This window comes from Talpa occidentalis, unplaced genomic scaffold (assembly GCF_014898055.3).
Source record: "Talpa occidentalis isolate TD23 unplaced genomic scaffold, MPIMG_talOcc4v2.1 talOcc4.13, whole genome shotgun sequence".
Taxonomy (NCBI): Eukaryota; Metazoa; Chordata; class Mammalia; order Eulipotyphla; family Talpidae; genus Talpa; species Talpa occidentalis.
In genome coordinates, this window is record NW_023601322.1 from 72,919,842 (window position 1) to 72,936,923 (window position 17,082).

The 17,082-nt window shown below is 44.0% G+C and overlaps 1 long non-coding RNA gene across 10 annotated transcripts in view; it reads right to left on the reverse strand.

The window, feature by feature from the left end:
• LOC119243469 (uncharacterized) overlaps positions 1-16,924 on the reverse strand; it is a 23,639-nt gene extending 6,715 nt beyond the window's left edge. For 3 of the 10 annotated variants that reach the window (XR_005124718.2, XR_005124719.2, XR_005124720.2), the window contains exons 1-6: positions 16,779-16,924; positions 16,025-16,145; positions 13,864-14,021; positions 9,708-9,886; positions 4,929-5,065; positions 2,637-3,198 (exon numbers count right to left, since the gene is read on the reverse strand). This is a non-coding gene — a long non-coding RNA (uncharacterized LOC119243469). Of the gene's footprint in view, positions 1-1,350; positions 1,523-2,423; positions 3,199-4,928; positions 5,066-9,707; positions 9,887-10,806; positions 10,919-13,863; positions 14,022-16,024; positions 16,146-16,778 lie in introns of those variants that run through there. The other 7 variants (XR_008551471.1, XR_008551470.1, XR_008551473.1 and 4 more) reach the window with 7 other exon arrangements.
• Positions 16,925-17,082: the final 158 nt, after the last annotated feature.

Here is a 17,082-nt window from a genome sequence, read left to right on the forward strand (position 1 = left end):
ATAGAAGACTTGCTGGCTCATGATTTAGTGTTAAGGTACTTTTCACCCAGACTCAAAAATGACATTTGAAATGAAGTAGCAGTACTGAACCAGTTCATATGTTTTTCCCCTGCATCCTTTGAATAAGATTAGGAAGTCAAAACAGTTCTTCTGTGGAAACTAATATTTAATCATATTAAACAGGGTAAACGTCAAGACATTTAATCATACTTGTATGAGTGTAGTAATAAAGTTTCTTTGCTTTGTGCTGTGTTGAATTTGGGACAGATGAAAATTTTTCACATTTCTCTTTTCTAAGGTGTTCAAGGAAACTACATATGTAACACACCTTGTATAATATGATCCATTTCTTTTCTGATCTAATTTATAGTATTTTTGACGGCTTGAGTTGTTGATCGTTCAAAGCAAAAAACCCTTAATTTTTCTTCTATCCATTTTATTTATTGTATGTGTTCACAAGAAATACTTTTTTTGCTTTGTGACTTTATGCCCTTTAAAACTAAACACGTAGTCTATCAATATGCGGTAATTTTAATTCAATGTCCAAATGATCTAAGATGCCAAGGAGCTGTTTTTCAGGTCCTGTCATAAAGAATTGAGTACAGGAATGCATGTTTTGTAATTGAGATGTAGTACTGTCATCCAGGTACAAACTCTGTAAATCTACTGGTGAGCAGAAAAGGACCTGTGGCCAAAATTACTTGGGTCTGGAATAATTGCCAGGGTTTAAATTAATTTTCTAGTTGTAGAGAATGGCTGGATTTCGGCCAGCTAAACTATTAGGTTGTTGGAAAAGTCATGACGTATTTTCGTTCAAAAAACAAACAACAAATGACTTCCGACACCCCAATAGAAAGTGTTAATAACGTACCTGGCTATGAAGTGGGTAAAGAAAACGAGTTGTTAAATACAGTGAATTCCTTTAAAATACACCATTGTTGATTTCTCAAGTAGTAATTTCAAAGAGACATCGGAATAAAAAAATAAATGTTCAGTAATAAACTCTTTAGAAGTTTCTTTAAAAGGGTCAAAAACTTTGTAAACTTAAAATACATGTTATGAGTATTCTATGTTGAAGACTTACAGGAGTTTGCTTTGGAACTTTGAAAGGGTAAGATGGTTTGTTGGTTTAACTATCCTAAACAAACAGCTGTCTATTTTTCTTTTCTTGGTGTAGTAGGTATGTTTTAAATGGAAGTATAGCATGTCAGTATTGGATTGTTCAGAAAAACTTAGCTTTAGCTCATAGGAAAATGGTTATTTCCGTGGTTCTCAACCTTGATGTCCTCAGAGATTCTTACTTAGCTTATTTGCAGGAGACCCAGACAGGTATTTTTGTTGCCAGGTGATTGTAATTTACAGCTAGCTGTTAACCTCAGCTTGGTATTGCAACTACAAATTGAAGAAATTTGAGTTTTTCCGGTAGGTGATTGGTGGTGGTGGGTTTTGATAAATCATTAAAGTGATTCTTGGTTTACCTGTCCTTTGTAAGAAATTCCTTACTTTGCGTGGTGATGTACACCTAGAAGTTAACCAAAAGTTTAGAAACAGGTTGGGTTGTTTTGAGATTTTTATTATGAGCTAAAATTTTCATTAGAATCTCAATCTTCTCTCACATCTTCTTTGATACATTTCAACTTTTTTTTTTTTTAAGGGCTTTTCCTCTTCCCATTTGTGCAGTTATTCTATTGAATAACTTCATGAAATCTATATATATATATTTTTTGGTCATCCCTGATGGCCTCTGTTTAAGTTATAGTTTGTCTTGTTTTAGGATTATAAGTGCATTTTATTTCTGCTTTTTATCATCTGTATTTATTGCACAGATACTTTGTTGTGGCCAAAGAGGTCAGTACTGACTTGTAGTCGGTACTATCCTTTAAATAATCTCTGTTTGTCAACTGATAGCCAAATTTGCAGCAAGGCAATGTGGATTATAAGTATTTCTCATCTACAGATTTGCTTGTAAGTTGAACATACAAAGGTCAATGATAACAGGGAGTAGGTAGACTAGATGACAAACCCCCCAGATTTGTGTGTCTTGTCACACTTGGACCAGAATTTCCTCCCGGAGGTGAGAGGGGAAACAATTACACTCAGTGATTAAATGCTGGGGAAAGGTCTTTTTTTTTTTTTTTTTTTTTTAAAGATTTACTTATTTATATAAGAATGGGGGTACAGATTCGTGGGAGGGTGAGAGGATTCACCAGAGACAGAGCAGGGAACAACAGGCAGACTGCCAAAATACACTGCTGAGGGGAGCAGCGGGAGCTACAGGAGAGGTCTGTCGTGCCATGTGGGACCCTCGCCGGCCAGCGGGGATCGAACCGCTGCTGCAGGGGCTGCAGACAGCTTCACAGCGCTGCGTGAAGCCTGGGCCACCAAGGGAGGCCCAGGCCTTTTTTTAAACAGCAAAAATTCTCACAGTTGCAGTTTAATTGTAAGTAATTTTTATCTGCAACAGGTTTGGAATAGGAGCTGAGCTGTTTAACTTTCTCTGCCTAAAATGTTTCTAATACAACAAATCACTTCATGTGGCTCACTTTGCTACTTAGAGCCCTCAGGAATTTAGCTAGTCTCAGCCATCTAGAGTACATCACTGGGAAAGTTCATTTAGGTTTTAATGATACTACTACCTGTGGTGTTCCAAGAGATAACTGAGCAGACCTTTCTAAGGACAATATTAGGTTGTAGCCGCCAGAAAGTTCAGTCTCCACTGTTGGAAGTCAAAGACTAGAATTGGGGAGACAGAAAAGCAAGTTGAGTGTTTGTTCTATAGGCACTGGAAAGCCAAAGTAAAAGTCTAATGAAAGCTCCTAGAAATGTCAAGCGTTGCATGCCTCTCTCTCAAGATAGCTTCTGAACATAAGGATACTTGGTAGTCTAGTCTGGTTTAGACTTTTCCAGTAGTTTCAGAATTACTTCATTGTAGTATTGGTACCTAGCTGGCAGGGGCAAGTAGTTAAAGTTTCGTAAGCCTGGTCAAGGGTGGACCGCTTGACTTACTAAAATTATTCGGTATATCCAAGCATGTCTCAGGAAAAAGCTAGGTTACAAAGATGTGTGGAATATGCCCTTGCTGGTATGACCTGCTTTCCTTTTAAGGTAAATCCTTTCCCAACAGCAGTAAGGGTTTGGAGGACAGCAGACAGGAGAAGTAGTTACATAATGCATTTGGTCTTGAGCATTCTTGGTTTCCTAGAACCATATGTAAAGAAGGGTGATTAATCTGTATCTTGATTTTAAAAATACCATTTTAAAAACAATCATTTTAATGATCTGTGACTATAAGTAGACCATGAAGAAAGCCCCAACTCACTACTCCTTATAGCCACACTAGAACTTAAGAGTAAAGGGCTGGTGGGGCCTCCCTGGTGTCACAGGGGTTAAAGACATCACTATCAAGCTATTGCCAGCCACTGCAGCATGAGTTCCTTCCCGGCTGGCCAGGGAGCTACCCATGTGGCACAGCAGACCTCCTGTCTTGCCCACTGCACCCCTCAGCAGTGTATTTCAGTCAATCCACCTGTTCCCCACGCTGTCTCTGGTGAATCCTCTCAACCCCAACAACTCAGGCTTACACCCCAGTTCTTGTATGAATAAATAAATACAAATAATGCCACCCTCCACCCTCACAGATGCATAGCCTTCTGCATTTTTTTTAAAAAGATTTATGCACTCAAGAGCAGTGCCTGCACATAGCTTCATAGCGCTGAGAGTTAACCCCCTGCACCACCAGGGAGCCTGCCTTCTGCACTTTTAACATCCTCTACCTAGACTACATTTGTTAAAATTGATGAACCTGTAATGACAAGTTACCCTGAGTCCAAGGTTTACATTAAGGGTTCACTTTTGCTGGTGTACATTTTATGGGTTGGACGTGTATAATGATGTAGCCAACAGCCCTAACAATCCCCCGTACTCTGCATATTTACATACCAGTCTTATATCTAGGTGAAATAATTCCTCCTTTACCCTCCGAAAGCCCAGTTGATTTCTGGAATATTGTAGCTGAGGAATGGCATTGGATTTTAGACTAATAAACTGATATTTTTTAAATTGTTGAAGACCAGTCTGTCTACTTCAACAAAGATAGTGAATCTCCAGCTAGTCCTTCACCACTTAGCCCATCTTCACACCTTTCTGAAGACCTTATGTGGTCATCTTGAGAAGAATGAAAAGCTAAGAGCAAATTGGTTTCTTGTCTCCTGGTGCCCAGCTAACACATTCTAGTAGGGAGGCTTAATTCCACAAACATTGCCCATATCTGATCCATATGGTTATTAGTATTTTTAAAAAAAAAATCTTTTCTACTTTTATTATTGAATACATATTGGTAGTAATGTCAAGCAATAGATAAGATATACAAAATAAGCTTGCCCCCCCTCCCCTTCCCAGCCTTCTTTGAGGTTACTACAATTAATGTTTTGTGGATATCTTCAGTCATGAAGGTATTTTGGGTGAAATGTTTAACATGTTTTGGGTGGAATGCTTAACATACCTCATGATCATGTAAATTAACTTGCCTCACTGGGAGCAACTTGGGTTAATTTTGGGTTTTTTTTTTTTTAAAGATTTATTTATGCATACAAGAGCTGGGGTACAGGCCAGAGATTGGGGTGGGGGGCGTGAGAGGATTCACCAGAGACAGTGGAGAACAGGAACAGGCAGACTGAAACACTGCTGAGGAGAGCAGCAGGCGAGACAGGAGAGGTCTGCTGCGCCATATGGGTTGCTCTGGCTGGCTAGGGATTGAACTCGTGCTGCAGAGGCTGTGGACCGCTTCATAGTGCAGTGCTTAACCCCTTGTGCCACCAGGGAGGCCCAACTTGGGTTAATTTTGATTGTACCTGTACAGTGGTGAGTTAATGGAAGTATGTTGGGCCCCTGCTAAATGCTAAACAAAAGACAAAATGAAGTTAACTTACCGGGTTATAAGTGTGTGGTCTTAATGGGGCACAGCTTCGATTGTTACAGTTTACCTAGAACTTAAGGGTTTCCAAGGAAGCAGAGCTTTCAGTTTTCAAATCAGGATGGTTGTCCACCCCAATACGGGATCCTGTACCTACACAACGTAAGCACAGAAACCTTACCCAGGCTTATCAACTTGGCAGAATCCAGGCTCTGCTTTGACTGTCTGGATTCCTGGTGGGGACATGGGTGAGGAGGTACCCAGATGAATTGACTCAGGTTTGTGTCCTAAGTCCATCTGATACTTGATCTGGTATCTTGAGTCAGCAGAAAACCAGCCTTTGCATTTAAAAGCCTATCACTTTGGACCTGCCAACTTACAACCTTCCAAGCCTTATGCTTTATTTATGTTCTTTATTATGAGAGACTTTCAAGACTTACCAAGTCCTAAGAGTTAACATTTGTCTAAGGTGGGGTCGTCAGAGGTAGGAATAAATTGACAAGAAGAATAGAAAAAGGGAAAGCAAGTAGACATGGGGTGGGGTATGTGGTTCTAGCAAGACTACATAGTTCGGCCCTCCCCCTGGTGCAGTGGGTTGAGCGCACACCTGCAGTGCGGGTCCGATTCCCAGCCAGCCAGGGAGATACCCAAATGGTGTGGCAGACCTGTCTTGCCCGCTGCTCCCCTCAGCAGTTCTTTTGGTCCATCCGCCTGTTCTGCTCCCCGCTCTGTCTTTGGTGATCCTCTCATCCCCGGCAACTCTGGCCTATACCTCAGCTCTGGTATAAATAAATGTCTTTTTTTTTTTTTTTTTTAAGTGCATAGTTCTCAGCCAGAGTGCTGTCATCTGGGGGCACATAGCAAATAAAGTGGAGCAAGAAGTCTTTGCTATGGTGTTTGAGTAATATTTGTGGGATGAGTGAGCCAGCCCTCGGCATCGGCTGAGCTGAGTGGTTTGGCAGTGTGTATACTAGCTGGTTCAGATAGTGTGCGAGTCATCGGACAAACACCTTGGTAGCCATCGTATATTGTGTGTGAAGGAAGCAGAAAGGTAAAGTGAGCCCCTAATTCAGATGTCCTGGGTAACTACAGTTTCGAAGTTTCTTCACTATCCCCTTCACTATGTTGGCCAGGAGACTGAAAAGATAACAGCCTTTTGTAGGGCAAACAGAAGGAAAAGGATTTAAAACTCCACGGAACAACTTACGGAGCACCTGTTGTATGCCAAGTGTCATTAGCTGCTGGGAATAAATACAGTGATGCATAAGACCAAATCTGTGCTTGTGGAGCTTACGTTCCTGAGAGACAAAAAGTCAAAAAGGAATAATGTACTATGAAGAAAAATAAAAGTTGGGTAGAAGGCATAGGGTAAAAAGAAACGTACCCTTTTTAGCCAGAGCCTGTACATGCTATTATGCAGGTTGTTCACTGTATAATTTATCAACTTTGTGAATTAGGACAACTTTTTGTCTAATGGTTATATAATAAATTTTGATGTAGCTTTTAATTTTAAAAATCTAGATAAATTTTAACTGAATTTAATAATATACTGATTGGGCTACCAATAAGACCGGTGGTTATTGAGGAGGTGACTGAGCTGAGACCTAAAGGATGAAAAGGAGCTATTCCTTCTTGCCAGTCTGTTAAACATTGTTTATCACATTTTTTTCAATTTCCATTTTTTTTTTTTTTAAGATTTATTTCCATACACAAGAACTGGGGACAGGCCAGAGGTGTGCGGGAAGGTGAGAGGATTCACCAGAGACAGAATGGGGAGCAGAATAGGCAGACTGACTGAAATACCCTGCTGAGGGGAGCAGCGGACGAGACAGGAGAGGTCTGCTGAGCCATGTGGGTATCTCCCTGGTGGGCTGGGGATTGAACGCGTGCTGCAGAGGCTGCAGACAGCTTCATAGTGTTGTGCTTAATGCCCTGCGCCACAAGGGAAGCCCCTCAATTTCCATTTCTGACACTTTTTTTAAAGGTTTATTATTTATATTTGTGCATATAAGAACTGGGGTGTAGGCCAGAGGGGTATGGGGTGGTGGTGAGAGGATTCACCAGAGGCAGAGTTGGGAGCAGAACAGACAGATTCACTGAAATACACTGCTGAGGGGAATAGCAGGCAAGACAGGAGAGGTCTGCTGTGCCATGTGGGTCCACTCCCTGGCCTGGGATCAAACTCATGCTGCAGTGGCTGGCAACAGCTTGATTAGCACTGAGACTTTAACCCCTGAACCACCAGGCAGGTCCTCTGACATTTAGTTTATTTATTTATTTATTTATTTATTTTTTAATAGAGGCATGTTTTATCTATTTGTTTGTTTGTTTGTTTTGTTTATATATGCACTGGGTACAGTCAGAAGCGCGGGAGGGTGAGAGAATTCACCAGAGCCAGAGCGGGGAGCAGAGCAGGCAGAAGGACCGAAGTACACTGCTGAGGGGAGCAGCGGGCGGCAGGAGAGGTCTGCGCGCCATGTGGGACCCTCCTCCAGTGGCCGGGGATCAACCGGGGATCGAACCCGCGCCGCAGAGGCTGCGGGCAGCTTCGCAACCCAGCGCTCAACCGCTGCGCCACCGGGGAGGCCCCTGACATTTAGTTTAAAAGAGAAAAACAACAGCTTGTAGAGCAGCACTGACCATGACCTGACAACTGGGAGCTGGAGGTCAGGGAAGCTGCTGGACCTGTTGTAGTCTGGGCTAGAATTTTCCTTTATTTATTTATTTTTTTCCTCTTACCAGTTTAATGACACAAAGCTGAAAAATACAGGAAATCTGGAATATAATCTGAACTATTAAACAGTTTTATTTGACTAAGGTATTGCGGGGGAGAATTGGGGTGTAGGCTGGAGGCACAGGAACGGGGGTGAAAGAATAATGAAAGACAGAATGGAGAACAGAAAAGCCGGATTTATTGAAATACACTTCTAAGAGCAGCAGTGGGTGAGACTGGAGAGGTCTGCTACCTGGGCTGGAATTTTCTGACCAGAGCGTAATGCCTTCACTGGAGCAGCGGGACATGACTAGAGAATTCAAGTGCTCATAGGGACTCATACTCATGCCGAGCAACCACAGTTACTACCTGACAACCCTTCTGCTTTCTGAGTTTCTTAGGCTTCAAAAAGGAGTGATTCAAAAAGGAAAAAAATACAGATTGACAAGGTCTCATCTCAAATGGCCAATCCCTCCCGCCCAAAACTGGAACTGATGACCCTGCCTATTAATACCTCAGAATACAATCAGACAACATAAGATTTCTTCCTACCTGCCACCACCTCCAGCCTTTCTGCAACTTAACCTAAACCTCAACCACCTCAATTCAATTATTTCCAGGAGCAAACACGACTAGTATCTTCAACCACAAAACCAAACTTTGACCTGACAACCCCCCTGACAACCCCCCTCTTAAGTGTGTGCCCCCTTTGTAGGCTCCTCATTAGCAAAACTTGAAAGAACTGTTAGCTACTCTGTTCTCATATTATACTCTCTTCTCAGTACATAATTCCACGGAAATAATTGGATTTATCAAGGTTATTTTCACATTGCCAAGTATAATAGTTTTCTGATTTTATTAAATTGCAGTTTTTAGCATATGGAGCAACTGACCAAAATAATTTCCTGGAAATAATTTCTTCCCTTGTTTGCCATTGCACTAGATTTGCTTGTTTTCCTTCTTCCCTTTTGACTAGTACCTCCCAAGTTTCTTGGCTAACTTTCCTGTCCTCTAAATATCACAGTGAACAACGCTTAGTATCAAATCATTTTTTCTGTTCTCCTGTGATTTCATCTAGTCTCCTGTGTATGCTGAAGAGTCACAAATTTACATCCTTTAGCCCAGCTTCTCCCCTCAGCTCCCCTATATCCAGCTGCCCATGTGCAACACACATCTCAAACTGAATTTCTGGCCTCCCACCCTAACTCTTGGTGTGCTTTTCTCTCAATAAATAGCACCACTCAGGCACTTACCCTGCACACCTCTGTTTCTTGTACATGGAACGCATGAGTTATACATGGAGCCCATGAGTTATATACCTTCAAATTCTTCCTCCTCATCCCCACTGCCCTGGTCCTTGTTCAAGTCTCCTAAAAGATTTTACTATTTCCCTTCCTCCCCCTACTACAATCCAACCTCCACACCATCGCAAGTGAGCTTTCTGAATCAGATCATGCCATTGCCGCTTACCCTCCATTCCCGGAGATTGCTCAGAGCAAAGTCAATCTACAAACCTCCTCATGATCTGGTTCTCACCTGCCTATCTTCAGCTCCTCACTTTTCCCCTCAGTCATTAAGCTATGATGCTGCCTTGCTCTTCCTAGTACATACCAAGTTCGTTCTTGAGTCAGCACACGCTCTACTTCACTTCCCAGCTCCTTTCCATGGCTGGCGCTTTCTTCAGCGGGTTTCTGTTTAAATACAGTGCTGTTCCTCCCTCCTTCCACTTCACTTTCTAGGCCAACTCTTCTATTTTCTTCATACTATTTACCAACCTAACAAACTTTTATTTGTGCTTATGACATCTAACCCACTAAAACACAAGCTCTCTGAGGGCAGACGTCCTCTTTTTGTCTTGTTTACCACTGCCTACACCATGGAGAGTGAAGAGGGTGCTAGGGATTCTTTGACTGATCGGCGCAGTCCACACTGGGAGATTTCCAGGCCAATCAGTGGGTTATTGACCCGACCTGGACTCAGAGTCTCCTGGGGAAAACCTTGGCACTCTGGGGCCCCTTGGCAGACAGTCCTTCCTGCGTGGGTATTCCTCAGGGTTGTGACACATCCCCATGTCACACTTACCTTCACCTCACTGATTCTCCCGGAGTCAGCCTCCTGGAATGCTTAGCATCCTAGGGCCTGGCCCCAAGCCCCATGGGCAGTCGCTTTGGTGGCTGAACTGCAGCTCTTTCAGAGAGATTGCCCTCTCCAGTGGTCTTTGCCACAGTGCACTCGTTCCAGAGGCCATATCCTTTGGGTCCCTACATGAGCAGATGGGTGAAGGGAACAACGACAGAGGGTGGGTTATGCCTGTTCATGGTTTATCATCTGCAAACGAGCCCTCAATGCACTACATTGCCCTGCTCTTGGTGTAGCCTACACAGCCCTTCTGCCAGGACTTGTGTGTGTGAACTCAATTTCACAGATGGACACAGGGATGGAGGCTACTTCCAGGATCACACTGTGAGTGTGTGATCAAGCTTCACTGAGCTCCAGCCTCTGATGATCACACCAGGGCTCTTGATAGGACTCTTCTGGAAAGGTGAGAGGGCAGCTTCTTTTTTTTAAGATTTATTTTTATTTATTTCTGCATACAAGAACTAGGGTGTAGGCCAGAGGTGTAGGGGGTGAAAGGATTTACTAGAGACAGAATGGGGAGCAGAACAGGTGGATTTACTGAAATACACTGCTGAGGGGAGCAGCAGGTGAGACAGAAGAGGTCTGCTGTGCCATGTGGGTCACCTCCCTGTTCTGGGATCAGACTATTGCCACAGTGGCTGCTGATAGCTTGATAGCCCTGAGAGAGAGAGAGAGAGACAGAGACCGAAACAGAGACAGAGAGAGAGGCTTCTTACAGAAGGTGCAGGATGGAGAGGGCGAGCCTGGTAGGAGGCAGGTGCTTTGAAGACGCTCTCTATGTACAGCCATCTAGCTCTCTGGCACCATCTGCTGACCAGAACCTGGCCCTGCCTTTGCGGCACCCAGCAGACCACTTTGAGCCCACAGGGGCCACCCATGTATCCTGACAGATAGGTGGAACATACACTCGTGGAGAGGGTGGAACAGAGGGTAGACCTTGTTCTTCTGGGAAGTTCTGACTCGTGTGGTGAGCCAGCTAGACCTAGGTTCAAATTCCACCTCCCCAATTCCCAGCCGTGTGGCCTAAGGCAGGTTACTTAACTCATCTCAGCCTTTGGGAGAGAAACACTTTGGCTTGACAAGATCTTCCAATCCAAGGGCCTCCTTGGTGGCGCAGGGGTTAAGATGCAGCACTGTGAAGCTTTCTGCAGCCACTGCAACACAAGTTCAATCCCTGGCCAGGGAGGTTACCCACAAGGCTCAGCAGACCTTTCCTGTCTTGCCCCTCAGCAGTGTATTTCAGTCAATCCGCCTGTTCTGTTCCCCACTCTGTCTCTGGTGAATCCTCTTACCCCCCCCCACACCTCTGGCCTGCACCCCAATTCTTGTATGCATAAATAAATAAATCTTTAAAAAAAATCTTCCAATCCAGGCTGGGCCCACAGTTTTCTGCTGGTGCTATGGATATGGGTCAGGAGATTTAGGTGTGGCTGCCACTTCTGGATAGATCTTCCAGAGCGGCTTCCAGAGTGTCCATAGTCCATCCGGGGAAGCACTGCACTGGCTGACATAGAGGCAATAGAGGTGACAAGTGGCTCTTTCTGAAGCTTTGTTCAAGGCATTCATTGAACTCTTAGTCCGGGGCACACAAATCCTCCCTGGGCACAGGGGCCTTGCAACACCCTCCCCCACCACACACACTTCTTCCATTACTCTTCTAGCCTTACTTGTGAAGGGTTGGGCTGCCATGTGAAGGAGAAGCTATAGGGGCTCAAAGTTCCTTCAGAAATTGACACCGGTGCACACAATAACATATACTACTGCATCTTCACACACCCTTTTTCAAAAATTGAGTTATGACGTACATGCAGTACACAAGTGTGATTATAACATAATAAAGTTTTATTATACTATACATATATATATACACTCATGAAACTACCACCTGGATGAAGGTAGAGCATTTCTGCTATCCTGGAAGTTTCCCTCATCAATGCTCTCCCAAAAGTAACTAATATACCATTTTCTCTAACCTAGATTAGTTTTTGCTGCTTCTTCGTCTTTATAAGTACACATATCTAGCTGCTTTAGCTCAATATAATGTCTGTGAGATTCATTCATGAGATTTTTTTATATTAATAGTATTTTTCATTGCTGTTTAGTATTCCACTGTCTGAATATACTACAGTTTATCCTTTCATTTTCAGTTGATTTGCTATTTATTCCTTTCTTCTTTTATGAATAAAGTTGTGAAAAATTTTAACTATACCTTCTGGTGGACATAATACTTACTTCTGTTGGGTATTTGTCCAGAATTGGGAATGCTGACCCATTGAGTATTTATATGTTTAGCTTTAAGAAATACTGCAAAATTTCTGTAGTGTACCAGAAACATGTGAGAGTTCAAATTGTTTCACATCTTTCTTATTTTTTTAAGTGTGTATTGTCATTCTTTAAAGTTTAGCCATTCTGGTGACTAAAATAATTATCATGAAAATCCTGTAAGTGCTGTTATAAGTTCCATTCTAAAGATGAGGAGACTGAGGCTGGAAAGAGAAAGCAACATATCCCATCCAGATCACAAGTGAGTAGCAAGTGGGAAGCAGCAGGTCTGCATTATTCCTGCGTACCTGTGGCCTTGTAAAACTTTTAGGTCAGGAAACTTGGTGTGCCAAAATAACTCTCTTATTTTTTAAATTTCTTTCTCTTTTTTTTGTATATTGATTTTATTGGTGACAAAAGAGCTTAAAACAAATTGACCAAAAATCAAGTTATAGGAGAACTGGGGTGTGGGCCATTTTTTTCATAGGAGAACTGGGGTGTGGGCCATTTTTTTTTTTTTCATAGGAGAACTGGGATGTGGGCCAGAAGTGTGGGGGTGAGATTCACCAAAGTGGGACAGAACAGGTCGATTGACTGAAATACACTGCTGAGGGGAGCAGTGAATGAAACATGAGAGTCTGCTGCAACATGTGGGTCACCTCTCTGGCCGGTGATTGAACTTGTGCTGTCGTGGTGGTAGTGCTAAGCCATAACTCCTAAGTCACCAGGGAGGCCCCCTGCCATTTTTTTTAAATTACTTTCTACAGTATCTATACCCACTTGCTAGCAGAAATATAACCTAGTCAGTTCTTGGTTGAATTTAGTCAAGTGAGTGTATGATCACTCAGGCATTTAAGGTACTCTCAGTCAAGTTGAAGGTTTTGTCCCTCTTCTATCCAAGGTCACAGCTGCATTTTGCAGAGGTTATGTGGTCATGGCATGGAGTGGGAGGTGAAAGAATGGAAGTTGTCATGTCCTCAGTCATCATTCACTATCCTCTACTGCTCAGGAAGGCAGGCATCCTCACCTCTGCCAGTTGTGAACTGTCACTCTTGGTTTCTGCTGTGCCCACAGATGTCTGCATTTGTGCCATGGTCTTTGGCTTAGACTACTAAGGTTAATCTGCTTTAATGGTCCTTTATTCCATGCTAGAAGCTGTTTCCTGGACTTCTGTATCCTTTCTGAGCAACTTCCATGCTGATTTAGGGCGTCAGAACATAGTCTGATGTTCCTTGGGATCCTTACACATTAGGCACCAGACTGATATGCTTCCTGGCCCACCTGCCCAGGCACACCAGCTACTATTTCTACTTCTCCGCTGCCATACTTTCTCATCTTAGAAGACTTTGGACCTTACTCACACACCAAGGCAGATTCTCTACACCCTCACAGCCCCTAAATCTTTCTGGGGGACCTAAACTCTTGGGAGGTAGAAGTGGGAGATGCACCCAATAGCTAACTGCAATGCTCGCTTCTCTGTTTTCCCACCCCCAGCCTTTTGGGAAACCACCTCTAGCATCATCACACCTTCTTCTTTCCAACAGTGCCGTTGCCGGTATAAAATTTAATATTTTAGTGTTTCAACCTCGAGGGCTTTCTGTGCTAAAAACAAACCAAACCAAACCAAACCAACCAACCAAACAAAAAAAAAACCTTGCTTTAGAAGCCTGGGGTTTCAAAAGTCTAATTTGCAAATCAAGATTTAAGAATTTGACTTTTTTTGTCTGCATTTGATACTCTTCTCTGGATCAACAATTTGGTCTCATTTTAGGTGGAAGGCCTGGCAGTAAGGAAGAAAGTGGGGCTAAGCAGAGGAAAGTGAGGCTGAGAAACTTACCTAGGATCACATAACGGAGTAGCTGTGCTTACCATCCCATTAGAGGAGCAAGACTGAGAAAGCTGACACAGTGGAGTGCAATTATGAGCACAGGGGCTGGGTTACTTCCTAGTTTACGTGCTGGAACCACATCTAGAGTCCAGAGCCTGGGTAGGAACCTGAGAAAAGGGAGTGTAAACTGAATTCTGGGCAGTAAAATCTTTTTTTTTTTTTTAAAGATTTATTTGTTATTTTAAAAAAATCTTTTGTTTTTTATTATTTATACAAGAGCTGGGGTACAGGTCAGAAGCACAGGAGGGTGAGAGGGCTCACCAGAGATAGAGTGGGGAGCAGAACAGGCAGACGGACAGAAAGCACTGGTGAGGGGAGTAGCGGGGCAACAGGAGAGGTCTGCTGCGCCATATGGGAATCGCCCTGGCTGGCTGGGAATCGAACTCGCGCTGCAGAGGCTGCCGACAACTTCGCTGCGCTGCACTCAACCTGCTGTGCCACCGGAGAGGCCTAAAATTTATTTATTTATGCATACAAGAACCGCGGTACAGGCCAGCGGTGTCGGGGCTGAGAGGATTCATCAGAGACAGAGTGGAGAACGGAACAGGCAGATCCACTGAAACACACTGTTGAGGGGAGCAGCTGGCAAGACAGGAGAGGTCTGCTGCGCTATGTAGGGAGCTCTCTGGCCAGCCAGATCAAACTTGTGCTGCAGAGGCTGCAGGTAGCTTCATAGTGCTGTGCTTAACCCATTTCACCACCAGGGAGGCCCCCAAAATCCATTTTAGATTCTGGTCCTCATAGGAATCTTCCTGTGAACACTTTACATAGTAAAACTCTGTAACAGGAAATCATCTCTGAGACTGAATTCTCCATAAAAGTCAGATTTTCCCACCTGAACTGCTTGAATCCAAAGACTGGGGTAGAATATTGGGAACATCGGTAATCAGAAAATGTTCCTGGCAAAAAAAAAAAAAAAAGAAAAAGAAAAGAAAATGTTCCTGGGCCTCCCTGGTGGTGCAAGGGGTTAAGCACAGCACTGTGAAGCAATCCCCAGCCGGCCAGGGAGCTAACCACATGGCGCAGTAGACCTCTCCTGGCTCGCCCGCTGTTCCCCTTAGCTGTGTATTTCATTCATTCTGCCTGTTCTGCTCCCCACTTTGTCTCTGGTGAATCCTCTCACCACCACCGTCTCCCCTGGCCCCGCACCACTGACCTGTACCCCAGTTCTTGTATGCATAAATAAGTAAATCTTTTAAAAAAAGAAAATTCCCTTCTCTTTGGTTTTATTTCCTTCCCCTATTGAACACAGAGTTTTGATTACATGATGAAGAGTGACTGAAGAAAGGACAAGAAGTCAGCATTTTCAGGGCCAGCACTGGAAACAGAAAACCCCCTGCCCTCACACTACACCACAGGATCCCTGAAGGGGAGGGAGGAGAACTGTCCCTTCTGACCTGGGATGGTGATGATGGATAAAACAAATGGGAATGAGTCATCCCCAGCCTGTCCCTCAAAACCCTGAAACATCCTTATTCTTCCGGGATGGGGGGGTGGTTTGAAAGAAGGTAGGTTTGTTCAGAATTTACAGAGCTAAATGACTCACCTTTGACAGTCACTCCTCAGCAGTGCTTCATTACTGAACCCCTATTACAGAGGTTCTCAATTTACCCTACATTTAAGAATCCCCTAGAAAATGTGTTTAAAAGGCAGAAAAACCTATCCCAGGATGTCTGATTCATTAGTTGGAAAGTGGATCCAGGAATTTGCAATTTTCTTGGCACCAATTTTTTTTGAAGCAAAATTTTTTGAATACATAATACATTCATATGGATCAAAACCCAAAACGTAAAAAAGGGTATAAAGCGAAAATCACCCCCAACCTCTGGTCCCCAACCATCAAGTTTCTCTCCTGAGGCATGAATTTTATTGTGCATCTTTCTCAATATAATCTATGCATTTAACAGTACATATAAGTGAAGTCTGCATTTTAAAAACAAGTATCTTTTGGTGGGTCCCCATATATGTTAGAAAAACTCATACCTACATAATGCCAGGCACTGTATTAGGGAATCTCAAGCTAGATGTGTAATTTGGCACAGTTCAGAGACTATAGGTGCCACCGTCTATGCCATGGGCAGGGGAGCAAAGGCGCTCAAATGGAACTTACCTAGGAGAATTGAAGCTTCAGTTGCTCAGGGCAGGTCTGTTTTGTGGAAAGTATGAGAGTTGTGGGTCCTTTCATCTCCGTGTCATCAACTGTGGCACCAAACAGACACTGGATACTACAGCTTGTAGACAAAGACTTGGTAACCCAAGGAGCTACTTGGCCTCCCTGCCCAGTGCCATCCCATAAAACTTGGACGCCTCTGATTTCTTTAGGGGCCCTGTGTGGAAGTGTCTTTTGTCTCCTGGCGTCAGGAATAGCATCACGTGCCTTTTGGTTAGATGAGCCCGGCACCTTATCTCCTAGGGAGGGGTAGCAATCTTCCCTAAGCAGAGCAGGGCAGAGCTCGGCAGCTGCAAAGTCCCTGAGGGGGGCGGGGTGTTCATATTGGCCCCTTTCTTTTAGAGTTGAGTCCATGCTATGGACCCCATCACAGCCTTCGGGGAGTTTAGTCCAGGCTGGACCCTGACACACACACACACACACACTGACACACACACACTGACACACACACACACACACACTCTCTCTCTCTCTCCCCTTTTCTTGATGCGTGTTTGCTGAATTAACGGATCCGCTGCCTCCTCTTTAGCCTTGGGGTTTCCCAACAACAGTGTTTATTTCGGGCTTGGAAGCCTCTTCAGAAGTCAATAGTGGGAAAAAGTGTAACGTTCAAATCTTTGCTCTGCGACTGAACGCCCTGAAACTAAACCTGTTCCTGCATTTACAAAGGAGAAAAAAGGCAACACTATTTCACCTCATGGGTGCCGTGGAGGTGAGCTGATTCACATCAGGTTCACTGGAGGACACTCAGGCCCAGAGCAGAGTCTCTGGGCGGCGACGGCCACGCCCATCTGCCATTCTTTCTCTGAGCCCCAGTTTTCTCGTCCTGAAGGGGGAGCCGCAGCCCCTCCCACCCCCGCTCGCTCCCCCGCCCCCACCCTCCCCCAGTTAGTTGTTTCTAGGTTTTTCAGCACTGGGGGCTTTATTTTGGCCTAGGACAGCTCCTGCCTGAAGGACCCTCGCAGGGCGCGGAGCACCCATCCAGCGCCCTGTGCCCA